The following is a 14,207-nucleotide window of genomic DNA, read 5'->3' on the forward strand; positions in this document are numbered from 1 at the left end:
ATAAACATGGGTTGGAAGGACGTACAGAAACAGATTTACAATAGTGGCTACTCCTGGAAAGAGAGAGAAAGGATCGGGGTCGGGGTAGCTGGCAGAGACCTTAAATGTATCACCCAGGCAGCCCCCAGAGCAGGCTTGGAATTCTGGTAATGTGTTATATAGTTTTTTTAATGCATGTAGAAAATATAGTAAATGTTAATATTTGTTAATTTTGGATGTTGGGGACATCTTTTTTTGTATCCGTTCCCTCAAAAAATAGATAAATACAGTGCAAGCAAGGAGAGCCTCCAGATAATAATGCGATCAGAAGAGGCGGCATGGGGCCTGGAGGTCTGGATGTGGGATCAGTGACATGAGCAGGCCAGGGGGAATAAGGTTGGACTCAAATATCTCAGGGTTCCTCTGGCCCTGGCTTTCTAGCCTGTGCGAACCAGCTGAGAAATCTTCTTTGAGCTTAGGAATGAGGAAGACAAAAAAGGCCAAGAGAAGGTCCTGGTGAACTGGCCTGAGCTGGACTCTAAGGCCAAGAAGGACCTAGACAAGGAAGAGGAAGGTGGGTGTGTATGGCAGGGATGGGCAGCAACCCAGGAAGAGGAAGTGGTAAGAATGGGCTATGGGGAGGGTCAGTGGCCTACAAGAGAGGGTCAGAGGTGGGTCTTTGGGTCCTGGACAGTGAGAGTGAGGCATTACTGCATCATCATCTCAATGTGTTATAGGGGCTGGGATGAGTCCCATGCAACTCTGAAGAGCTTATGCCTCCCTGAGCAGGAGCACTGTGCATCACCAGCCCGACACCACCACAGTGGAATATCAGTCCAATGGCGAATTGCTCAAGTTTCCAAGAGAAGCTGAAATCCTTTCTCTGAAATCTCCTCATTTTTAGTTGATGGCTCAATTTAATTTTCTCAGCTGTGTGCGGTGCACAGTGCACAGGCCTCCAGACATGGAGGTGAGCACTAGACTCTGAGTACCAGTGGGTTTCAGCAGGAAGAGCCTCAAGGGAACCCTAGACAGCCCCATTCTTTTTTCTCTGAGCAGCTGGCATCAGAGTCAATTCCCGGATACCTGAGTTTGGGCAAGCCCTTCGAACTCTCTGGAAGCCCTGGTGGTGTAGTGGTTAAAGCCCTCGGCTCCTAACCAAAAAGTCTGCTGCTCCGTGGGAGAAAGATGTGGCAGTCTGCTTCCATAAAGACTCACAGCCTTGGAAATCCTATGGGGCAAGTCTGCTCTGTCCTATAGTGTTGCTATGAGTCGGAATCAATCAACTCAGTGTTTTGGGGTTTTTTTTTTTTGGGGGGGGGAGGTTTTCAAACTCTCTGAGCTTAATTTTTCTTCACAGTCAAATGGGAATCGTTGGACCCAACTCATAGGCTTTTTAAAGATGAAACAATGTTGTAAGCGTGGGAAATGTTCTGTAAGATATGAAGGGCTATATACACACAAAGCATTGATGTTACCACTGATATTGGGAATTTTGCATTTTTATAATTAAAGGGTCAGCATTGAATTCATCCAGCATCTTCATGTATTAACTCCAAACAGACAAGTGTTCCAAAGAACTCTTGGTTCAATTCAGGGTTTGGACCCTTTGGAGGAGATGTTTCTGTGCGGGGTCAAATGACCCCAAACAGACAGGAGCCCCGCCTCCTGTCCTGCTCCTGTGGTCATCGCCAACAGCTGCAGTGAGAAAGGACACCCCCATCTTTGCTTCTCTGCCCCAGGTCTCACCTCCAGTAGATCCCCTGGGAACTGCTCCACCCACTGTTATTTACACCTGGCTGAGACTGGACCACAGTTCAGCTCCAAAGAAGGCCACAATGGTGAAAGGCCTGGAACAAAAGCTGTTCTACAGGCACTATGGGGACTTTTCAGGAGAAAGAGACTGCTCTCCTCAGGTGTCTGAAAGGCATGTTTGCGGAGGAGACATATTCTGTGCTACCCCAGTGGGAAGAATCAGGACCCCTGAGTTGTTCACATAAGATTTGTGTCAAGTGAAATGGCCAGATTTTGGGTGTTGTGAGCTCCCTGTCATTGGAGGTGTTCAAGCCAAGGTTAGTGGCTCTTAGAGAGGCATCAGTTATTATCTGAAGTGGGATTTGACTACACGCCCTGTAAGGGGTCCTTCTAATGTAGGATTCTACGATGTTTCAGCAACCAAACCTATAGACATCCCTCCTCTATGACCACATAGTGTCAGCTGGAGCCTTTTCAGAAACCCAGACGAATAGCAATGTCCGCCTGGGCTGGCCGACTCTGCAGCTCCAGCCCCAGAGCAGGAGAGAACCAAACAGATACATGCAGGACCCCACGGCCTGTGCCCCATCAACTGCCCAGGAAGCCTCTGGCCCAGCCAGAGCAATTAATAACGTTGGCACCTGGATGAGAAGCCCTGGCAGGTTCCCCCCTATTCTTCATTTCCCTTCCCAGTGCCTGCGAATAAATTAGTCCCCTAATACATAATTAACTCAAAGTTGAAAGGTGAAGTCAAACTTAACCACTTTACTCTTCTGGAGCAGGTTTTAGTTGGGATCATGTGATTTGAATTCTTTCTGTATGACCAGGTGATGGGAAGGAGGAAGGCGAGAGAGGAAACGCACAGATTAATTTCATTCCTTAACCTCCCTAATGCGCCTGCTTGCTTGCATCGTGTGGCAGACAGCAGATCATCACATGATTTATGGGACTGACCGCTGCCTGCATCTCTCAGGCTAATGACACACACACTAGAGTCATTGATTTGTATGGGTAGCCCCCATTCTTCATTTATCACAATTTAATGTAAGAGTTTGCAATGCAGAAAAAAAAAAAAAAAATCACAAGGGAAACATGGACCCATAGGCCCAGCCGCTAACCAGTTATGAATCATTGCTGCCTTTTAATATATAGACTATTCTCTTCTGGAAAATGCCCCGTAAGGTCATCTTCTTCCCCTGAACATCCCGACAATTAACGTCCTCAAGAAGCAGTTTTAAGATGCATGACCCACCAGCACCTTTGTTAGCTCACACTCTCTTGTAATGCATCCTATTGATTTGTGTCTGAACTCTCCAGAACCCTTCATAAGACATAACCCGCAAAAGTTTCCGAGGGCAGCCCTATCCAAGCCCAGTGTGCAGCACCCAGCAGCTCCTGCCATGGGCCGGCCAGACCACGTGTGGGCACAAGGCACAGACTCTTCTTTGCACAAACAGGTGGGCAAACCCCAAGGGAATTGTACCTCCAGTGCAGGGCCACCTCCCCCGAAATTAAGGGTATTTGAAAGCAGTGTTTAATTTCTGATTATAAAAACAGCAATAAGTTAATAACATGGGAGATTCAGGAAAGCAACAAACACCGGCGAACAGCAGCATCGAGTCCTGAGTTTCTCCAAGCGAAGAGCTTGCACCTGGGACATGCTGCTCGGGATGTAGTATCTGAGGACACCTCCTTTGGTCCATCTTCCTGGAGGGACACATTGGTGCCACACTGTAAGAACAAAACTGCACTTTATTTAAAACACTCCTGGGCACATTATATAGTAAAAGAGAAAACACACAATTTTTTCAAAATAAAACCTAAGCCTCCAAAGAAACATGCTTATGCAGAAAGTTTGACTGTGTCTCAAAGCTGCTGGATTGTGGGAGGATGGCCTCTGGTCGGGGGCATTTTGAGAGGAAAGTTTGGGAAGCACCTTTAGTAGAAATCGGAGGCCACAAACACAGATGTCTAGCCCATGAACTAGGCCGGGGGGACCTGGAAAACTGGACCTGGTACCTGTTACAGAGCCAGCCTCTTCTCAGCTCTCCTAATTTTCCAAGGTAAACATAGATACTGATTTTTTTTTAAGTGAGAATGCTATACAAATATTTTTAAATGTTGGAATTACAAAAAGAAGACAGTCTAGGCCAAATGGAATGCTGGAGCCAGGGGGCCAGTTTGCCAACTGTGGTATGAACTAGCCATCTGTACGTGTGAGTACGCTGCCCACTGAGACTGGCCTCCTGCCCTTCAGATGGAAAGGGGCCCTTGAATTGTCCAGATCTGATCTGAACAAGACCCAGCCCAGAGCCAGCTTATTGAAAACTGTGGCACACATTGGAAAGTGGCATTTATTACCTTCAATAGCAACAGAAGTTTTTTTTTTTTTTTGGTGTGGGGGTGGATTCTAGCATAAATGAGAGATGGAGTTTAATTCCAAGGCTAAAAACTCCAAATCAGAAGCTCTGGGCTTGCAGTAAGGAGAAACACATTGCCTATTCACCGTATTAGAAAGAAAGAAAAAAAGAGAGAGAGGGAGGGAGGGAGGGCAGGAGAAAGGCAGGAAAGAAGGAAGAAAGGGAGAGAGGAAGGAAAGGAAGGTGAAAGGAGAAACAAAAGAACGAGAGAGAGAGAGAGGCAGGAACAGAGCCGGAGAAGAAGGGGGAGGAAGACAAAGAGGAAGGAAGGAAAGAGCCCTCACAATCACACTAGAGCTTTTATCAATGCTTGAATGTGTTGGGGTTTTTTTCTAAAATAAATAGCCACTCATGAAAAGTCATCTTGGTTCGCTTAGCATTTTCATACCAAGTTTGTTTTGAAGTGAAGTCCACAGGTAACACCCTGCTGTTTTCCCAGAAGCAACCTGTCCCCAGATTTTACAGAAAGGGGGAAAGAGAAAAATACACATACCTATATATATATTTAAAAAAAAAAAATCCTTTGCTGTCGAGTCAATTCCAACTCACAGTGACGCTATGGAACAAAGTAGAACTGCCCCATGGAGTTTCCAAGGAGCACCTGGCAGATTAAACTGCCAACCTTTTGGTTAGCAGCCGTAGCACTTAACCACTATGCCACCAGGGTTTCCGTATACATATACACATACACATACATATACATTATACATATATATATAAAAAATAGGGAACTGGATGTTTTCTTCCTGATGAACTCTAGACTGGATGTCAGAGTAGAAATCTAGCCCGTGATGGGCAGGGTCCAGGGCTCGCTCATGGCTGTGCCCAGCACTGTGCTGCGCGTGCTGGGATTAGCCACAGGCACTCTGTGGCGATTACTCCAGAATGGAAGGATGCATGGAGCCTGGAGGGCTGACTGGCTGAACGCTGACTTAGAGCCAGAGAAAAGGCCAGCACAGTCCCTACTGGAGCCATGGCAGGACAGGGAGAAGATCCCACCTTCTGGATGCCCAGGGGTCTCATTCTAGTGGGGCAGAGGTGGGTAGTGAGTGCCAGGGAAACAGCCCAGGGTGAGGACACCAATGTCCTTGGCTCCAGGCCGTCACGCCCTCTGGGTGGGCCCTCTGACTCTAGTGTCCCATCTGTTCCTTGAGGCAACAATGTATGCTCTGGCCTGCCTACCCTGCCCTGCCCTGTCTGCCCTACCCTACCCTGCCTACCTGCCTTGCCCTACCCTGCCCTGCCCTACCCTGCCTGTCTGCCCTGTCCTCCCTGCCCTACATGCCCTGGCCTGCCCTGCCCTACCCTGCCTGCCTGCCTTACCCTGCCCTGCCCTGCCCTACCCTGCCCTGCCCTGCCCTGCCTGCCCTGGCCTGCCCTGCCCTGGCCTTCCTGCCCTACTTCACCCTACCCTACCCTACTTCACCCTACCCTACCCTACCCTGACCTACCCTGCCCTGCCCTGTCCTGCCCTGCCATACTCTCCCCCTCCTACTCTCCACTGCCCTGCCCTGCCCTGCCCTGCCCTGCCCTGCCCTGCCGTGCCCTGTCCTGCTGGGTCCTGCCCTGTCCTGCCTTGTGTGTCCTGGGGCTGTTCACAGGGTAAGTGAGCCGTTGGTTTACCTCTTCAATGATTGGTTTTTTCCTTTGACAAATACATATAGATAGGTACAATGGGCCAGGCTCTGTGACTGTACATGGGTGTACAGGTGAACAAGCTCCTGTTCTCCTGAAGCATACAGCCTGGGGTGCAGGGGAGGACCTACTATTTAGAAGTAAATCCTTAAGTAAGATGGAGGGAGAGGAACATTAGAGTGTTCTGGCATTAGAGGAAAGGTCTCTAAAGAGGTGACAAGTTAGTTGAGACCTGGATGATAAGAGGGTGTGAGGATCCCAGGAAGGGGCATTTCCAGCACAGCCAACAGCAAGGGCAGAAGTGAGTTCCATGTGACTGAGGGACAGAAACCAGGCCAGTGTGTCTAGAAAGGAGGGAAGGTGGCCGCAAGGACCAGGAGAAACTGAACTCCAGGCTCTTCAAGCCACCCCCAGAGGCAGAGCAGACAAAGGAGCCCAGGAGCCAGCAGGATGCAGACAGTCAACATTGACTTCCACCATCCGGCCTGTGCAGATGGAAGAGATGGGGTCTCTGCCCTCCTACAGCCTGAGGGAAGGGGGGTGCCCACAAGGGTTATGGGGTCCTGGGTGATGCCTTTGCAGGAGAGCTACCCTGCAGGGTATCGGAGGAAGCTTCACAGACCTGTACCAAAGTTGGGGACCTTGAAAGCCCTGGGAATAGAGCCAGATGGGCTGCTGGGTGTGTCTAGGGTGGGCTGGATGCATGGGGAGGGGCTGCGGTGGAGAGCAGGTCAGAAGGGAGTAGAAATAGATGAGGCCTAGAGCTGCTGAGCTCCCAAAGCTGAGTCTCCATCGTGGGTGAATTAGCAACACAACCTCCAGTGCTTTTAGGAGCAGCCAGGGAGGGAGCTCCCGGGAATGCTCATCTGCAGAGGACAGCTGGCTAATGACCTCCTTAGTTTGTACCTTCCACCAATGACCAGGCCACTGCAACATCTCTAAAAATGCAGACAGCTCAGCCAGCACCCTGACGACAGCCAGATGAGCACTGGCCCAGGGTCCAGGTTGGCTTGGGTGCCTGCTTGTTCTGCAAACACAAGTGGGATCACACCTGTCACTAGCTATCAAACTTGCACTGTCCTGCTGCTGGCAGCCTTTGGGCCAAAGACCAGCAGCCTTCAGGCATCTGAGTGAGCTGTTGGGTTCAAAATAATGGCAGGTGCTGCCATTTCCCCAGAGCGGGTCACTGGATGCCATTGTCTTGTTTGATCCTCACATCAACCCAGTAATGTAAGCACGGTTATTGCCATTTTATCTAAGGAAGCAGAGGCTCAGGATTGCTCACCAACCTGCTCTGGATTTCTCCGCTAATAGGAAGTGGAGCCAGAGTTGCAGGACAAATATCAAAGGTAAACAAAGGTATGCAAAGATGCTGTGTGGATTTCCCAGAAAGCAAAGCCTAAGACAGGGCTCCTGTGCAACTGGGTTGGGGGGGTGGGTCTTAGAGGCAGCAAGAGACTGAAAGAGGAAAAGGTGCAAAGAGGGGGAACCAATTCATGCTTGATCCCATTCAGGAAGCAGGGGCAAGCGGTGTGGCTGAGGCGGGTGCTGCTAAACCACAACTGCACACATCTCAGCAACAGGTAGGCCAGGAGGTGTGAGCCTGAGGCACAAGGCAGCAAATGTCATCGATTTCCTATGATCTGGAAATTATCTCCTTTACATTTGTCTTTTAATCCTTCTGAATCCACGCAGGAGAAAGCCTCTGTTGTATGCCACATGCCACTGAGACCTCAGTCAGAACATGGAATCTAGCTACAACATGTACACTTTGTATCATTGCATTTACCCTAGTATTGACTACTGCTTAGGTCAAAGAGTTTTTCATTTGTGATGGTTAAAGTTTCTTTTAAAAACACGCTTGTTTAAGTAAAAGAGCCCACTACCAATCTGTAGGTTTGTGGTACTGTGATGGTTTGCCCGTTGCTGTGATGCTGGGACCTGTGCCACTGGGATTTTAAATACCAGCAGGGTCACCCATGGTGGACAGGTTTCAGCAGAGCTTCCAGGCTAAGACAGACTAGGAAGAAAGGCCTGGCAGTCTGTTGTCGTTGTTAGGTGCCGTCGAGTTGGTTCCAACTCATAGCGACCCTATGCACAACAGAATGAAACACTGCCCAGTCCTGCCCCATCCTTACAATCGTTGTTATGCTTCAGCTCATTGTTGTAGCCACTGTGTCAACCCACCTCGTTGAGGGGCTTCCTCTTTCCCTCTGACCCTGTACTCTGCCAAGCATGATGTCCTTCTCCAGGGACTGATCCCTCCTGGCAACATGTTCAAAGAATGTAAGATGCAGTCTCGCCATCCTTGCTTCTAAGGAGCATGCTGGTTATACTTCTTCTAAGACAGATTTGTTCATTCTTTTGGCAGTCCATGCTATATTCAATATTCTTCACCAACGCCACAATTCAAAGGCGTCAATTCTTCTTCGATCTTCCTTATTCATTGTCCAGCTTTCACATGCATATGATGTGATTGAAAATACCATGGCTTGGATCAGGAGCACTTTAGTCTTCAAGGTGAGATCTTTGCTCTTCAACACTTGAAAGAGGTCCTTTGCAGCAGATTTACCCAGTGCAATGCATCTTTTGATTTCTTGACTGCTGCTTCCACAGCTGTTGATTGTGGATCCAAGTAAAACTTCAATCTTTTCTCTGTTTATCATGATGTTGCTCATTGGTCCAGTTGTGAGGAGTTTTGTTTTCTTTATGTTGAGGTACAATCCATACTGAAGGCTGTGGTCTTTGATCTTCATTAGTAGGTGCTTCAAGTCCTCTTCACTTTCAGCAAGCAAGGTTCTGTCATCTGCAGTCTACTTCTGAGAATTAGCCAAAGAAAACCCTGTGGATAGCAAAATATTGTTTGAGACTTCAACTCACCTACTTTGGATGTGTCATCGGGAGGGACTGATAACTGGAGAAGGACTTAATAGTTGGTAAAATGGAGGGCCTGCGAAGGCTAGGGAAACCCTCAACGAGGTGGCTTGACACAATGGCCACAGCCGTGGGCTCGAACATACCAGTGATCATGAAGATGGCACAGGAATGGGCAACATTTCATACTGTTGCACATGAGTCAGAGCCAAGTTGACAGCAACTAACAACAACAAGTAAAAGGGCAAAGTGGATATAAAGAAAATGTTAATAAGCCATTGGAGAGGTGGGCTAGGGATGTGGCGAATGTGGTAAAGGAGACGCTGGAACAGCAAAGAGCAGGTCCTGCGGCTCCCCCCGCATTTACTGCTCCCCACCAGACACTCACGTTGTGAGGAGCCAAGGAACCAGGTAGAAGCCCTGATGCCCGTGCACACCTGCGCCCTGCTTCCCATCAGGCCATAGCCTCCCCCAGGGCAGGAGCTGTTTATATTAATGACAGTGGTGAAAACAATAACAATGATAACAATAATAATAGTAGTGATCATAGGGCCTGATTGCAGACTTTTATTATTTGCCAACTGTTCTCATATCCATTATGGCATTTGGATTAGGCTCCCTGTGTCTGCTTCTCCCACAGGGACAGCTTCGGCCAGAGGAGCCCTGGGAACCTGGCCTGCGTACAATGAACAGCTATGATTGATTGATTGCAGTCACAGGAGGCGCTGGGAAGAAGCTGACAGTGTGAGTGATTGCAGAGCCCATTTCTCTGCTCATTCATTGAAAACCAGCGGTGCGTATGTGCTTCTGCCTCTAACTGATTCATGCCTGCCCTTTCCTTGGAACTGTCAGCTCCCTGAGGGCAGACTCATCTCCGCCTTGTTCACTGCCATGGTCACCAGCACTCCCCCAGCTTCCTGTACACAGCAGGGGCTTGGAACATGAATATCCCCGCTTAAAAAAAAAAAAGTATCTATATAAATATATATATCCCCCATGTGTCTGTCAGTTTGTAGTATTGTGGAGGCTTGTGTGTTGCTGTGATCCTGGAAGCTATGCCACCGGTATTCAGATACCAGCAGGGTCACCTGTGGAGGACAGGTTTCAGCTGAGCTTCCAGACTAAGACAGACGAGGAGGAAGGACCTGGCAGTCTACTTCTGAAAAGCATTAGCCAGTGAAAACCTTATGAACAGCAGTGGAACACTGTCTGATATAGTGCTGGAAGATGAGCCCCCCAGGTGGAAAGGTACTCGAAAGATGACTGGGGAAGAGCTGCCTCCTCAAAGTAGAGTTGTGTATGCAGTAAAGCTTTTGGGACCTTCATTTGCTGATGTGGCATGACTCAAAATGAGAAGAAACAGCTGCAAACCTCCATTAATAATCAGAACCTGGAATGTACGAAGTATGAATCTAGGAAAATTGGAAATTGTCAAAAATGAAATGGAACACATAAACATTGATATCCTAGGCATTAGTGAGCTGAAATGGACTGGTATTGGCCATTTTGAATTGAACAATCATATAGTCTACTATGCTGGGAATGACAACTTGAAGAGGAATGGTGTTGCATTCATTGTCAAAAAGCACATTTCGACATCTATCCTAAAGTACAACACTGTCAGTGATAGGATAATATCCATACGCCACCAGATAATATGACTATTATTCAAATATACCCACCAACCACTAGGGCCAAAGATGAAGAAATAGAAGATTTTTATTAGCTGCTGCAGTCTGAAATTGATCAAACATGCCATCAAGATGCATTGATAATTACTGGTGATTGGAATGAGAAAGTTGGAAACAAAGAAGGATCAGTAGTTGGAAAATATGGCCTTGGTGATAGAAACAATGCTGGAGATCAAATGATAGAATTTTGCAAGACCAACGACTTCTTCATTGCAAATACCTTCTTTCGCCAACATAAACGATGACTATACACGTGGACCTCACCAGATGAAACACACAGAAATCAAATTGACTACATCTGTGGAAAGAGACGATGGAAAAGCTCAATATCACCAGTCAGAATAAGGCCAGGGGACGACTGCGGAACAGACCATCAATTGCTCATATACAAGTTCAAGCTGAAACTGAAGAGAATCAGAGGAAGTCCACGAGAGCCAAAATATGACCTCGACTATATCCCACCTGATTTTAGAGACCATCTGGAGAATAGATTTGACGCGTTGAACACTAGTGACTGAAGACCAGATGAGTTGTGGAATGACATCAAAGATATCATCTATGAAGAAAGCAAGAGGTCATTGAAAAGACAGGAAAAAAAGGAAAGACCGAGATGGATTTCAGAGGAGACTCTGAAACTTGCTCTCGAACGTCGAGCAGCTAAAGCAAAAAGAATTGATGAAGTAAAAGAACTGAGCAGAAGATTTCAAAGGGCAGCTTGAGAAGACAAAGTAAAGTATTGTAATGACATGTGCAAAGATCTGGAGATGGAAAACCAAAAGGGAAGAACACGCTCGGTGTTTCTCAAGCTGAAAAAACTGAAGAAAAATTCAAGCCTCGAGTTGCAATAGTGAAGGATTCTATAGGGAAAATATTAACGATGCAGGAAGCAGCAAAAGAAGATGGAAGGAATACACAGAGTCATTATACCAAAAAGAATTAGTCGATGTTCAGCCATTTCAAAAGGTGACATATGATCAGGAACTGATGGTACTGAAGGAAGAAGTCCAAGCTGCTCTGAAGGCATTGGCAAAAAACAAGGCTCCAGGAATTGATGGAGTATCAATTGAGATGTTTCAATTGAGTTGCTTACAGATGCAGCTCTGGAGGTGCTCACTCGTCTATGCCAAGAAATATGGAAGACAGCTTCCTGGCTAACTGACTGGAAGAGATCCATATTTACGCCTATTCCCAAGAAAGGTGATCCAACCCAATGTGGAAATTATAGAACAATATCATTAATATCACACGCAAGCAAATTTTGCAAGATCCTTCAAAAATGGCTGCAGCAGTATATCGACAGGGAACTGCCAGAAATTCAGGCTGGTTTCAGAAGAGGACGTGGAACCAGGGTATCATTGCTGATGTTGGATGGATCCTGGCTGAAAGCAGAGAATACCAGAAGGATGTTTACCTGTGTTTTACTGACTATGCAAAGGCATTTGACTGTAGATCATAACAAATTATGGATAGCATTGTGAAGAATGGGAATTCCAGAACACTTGATTGTGCTCATGAGGAACCTTTACATAGATCAAGAGGCAGTTGTTCGGACAGAACAAGGGGATACTGATTGGTTTAAAGTCAGGAAAGGTGTGCGTCAGGGATGTATTCTTTCACCATACCTATTCAATCTGTATGCTGAGCAAATAATCCGAGATCTGGACTATGTGAAGAATGGGGCATCAGGATTGGAGGAAGACTCGTTAACAACCTGCGTTATGCAGATGACACAACGTTGCTTGCTGAAAGTGAAGAGGACTTGAAGCACCTACTAATGAAGATCAAAGACCACAGCCTTCAGTATGGATTGTACCTCAACATAAAGAAAACAAAACTCCTCACAACTGGACCAATGAGCAACATCATGATAAACAGAGAAAAGATTGAAGTTGTCAAGGATCTCATTTTACTTGGATCCACAATCAAGAGCCATGGAAGCAGCAGTCAAGAAACCAAAAGACGCATTGCACTGGGTAAATCTGCTGCAAAGGACCTCTTTCAAGTGTTGAAGAGCAAAGATCTCACCTTGAAGACTAAAGTGCTCCTGACCCAAGCCTTGGTATTTTCAATCACATCATATGCATGTGAAAGCTGGACAATGAATAAGGAAGATCGAAGAAGAATTGACGCCTTTGAATTGTGGCGTTGGTGAAGAATATTGAATATAGCATGGACTGCCAAAAGAATGAAGAAATCTGTCTTAGAAGAAGTATAACCAGCGTGCTCCTTAGAAGCAAGGATGGTGAGACCGCATCTTACATACTTTGGACATGTTGTCAGGAGGGATCAGTCCCTGGAGAAGGACATCATGCTTGGTAGAGTACAGGGTCAGGGGAAAAGAGGAAGCCCCTCAACGAGGTGGGTTGACACAGTGGCTACAACAATGAGCTGAAGCATAACAATGATTGTAAGGATGGGGCAGGACTGGGCAGTGTTTCATTCTTTTGTTCATAGGGTCTCTATGAGCCAGAACCAACTCAACAGCACCTAACAACAACAAATATGTGTATATATATATGTATGTATATATTCTTTCTCTCCACTTGTTGTTGCTCGTTGCCATCAACTTGGCTCCAGCTCCTATATATAACAGAACAGCTCACTATATATAACAGAACAAAACTTTGCCCGTTCTTGAGCCATCTTCATGATTGTTGGTATGTTCATTGCTGTGGCCATTGTGTCAATCCATCTCATTGAGGGTTTCCCTCGCTTTTGCTGACCCTGTATTTTACCAAACATGATGTCCTTTTCTAGTTGGTCTTTCCTTAGCTGAGATACTTTATCTTATTTAGTTGCTCAACATCATGTCCTGAGCCATAACTTATTTTTACTCCCAGTTTGCAGATTAGGGAACTGAGAGTTAATGCCTCTAAGTGACTTCCCCAGGGTCACGGTTAGTGAGTGAGGACTGTGATTCACACCCAGGTCTGTGTGACCCCAGAGCTTGCCTTCTCACAAGTACCCTAGCCCGTCCCTCCAGGGCAAAGAGAACAGAGGCAGAGAGCAAGGTCAGAAATGGGGAAGCCAGGCAGCTGTGCAGCCCCCACTCTCCAGCAGACACCCTACATTGTGTCTCCATTCAGAAGTCTCCCAAGCTTAACGAGCAGGGAATACAGTTGCATGTTTCCTTCCAATTTAACAACCTAGGACTTGTCATTTAGGGAGTTCACTGTAAGTGGGACTGATTTGGAATTTAATTTCCTTCTTTTAAAAAAGAAAATCAGGCTTAATGGTCTGAGACTAGAGGGACCTTGGAGGTCAGGGTCCCTGGACCCTTTGTTAGCCCAAGACTGGAACCATTCCTGAAGTCAACTGTTCAGACAGGGATTGGACTGGACTATAAGATAGATAATGATACTGGTGAGGAGTGAGTTTCTTGGCTCAAGTAGGCACACAATAATATGTGGGCAACTACTGTCTTGGGGGAAGATAAGAAGGCAGAGGGGCATGGTAGCTGGCTGAATGGACCTGAGGAATACAGAGTAGAGAGAAGGAGTGTGCTGTCTCATTAGGGGGAGAGCAGCTAGGAGTACATAATAAGGTGTGTATAACTTTTTGTATGAAAGACTGACTTGATTTGTAAACTTTCACTTAAAGCACAAATAAATAAATAAATAAATAAATAATATTTTTCAATGAAAAAACAAAAATCAGTTCAGTCTACTGGTGTCAACACAGACAGACTCCCTCTGTCAGACACCATGGTTCGTTTGGGCATCCGCTGATCTCTCCTTGTGTTACAGGGTCGGCCCTTGAGGAGCAGGCAATGCAGTGTGCTCAGAGCTGGGGTACAGCTCACATTCAGCTGTCTACTCCTGAGAGCTTTTCCTGGTTGGCCTCTAAGGAGGCT

Source organism: Loxodonta africana, chromosome 21 (assembly GCF_030014295.1).
Source record: "Loxodonta africana isolate mLoxAfr1 chromosome 21, mLoxAfr1.hap2, whole genome shotgun sequence".
NCBI classification, from domain to species: domain Eukaryota; kingdom Metazoa; phylum Chordata; class Mammalia; order Proboscidea; family Elephantidae; genus Loxodonta; species Loxodonta africana.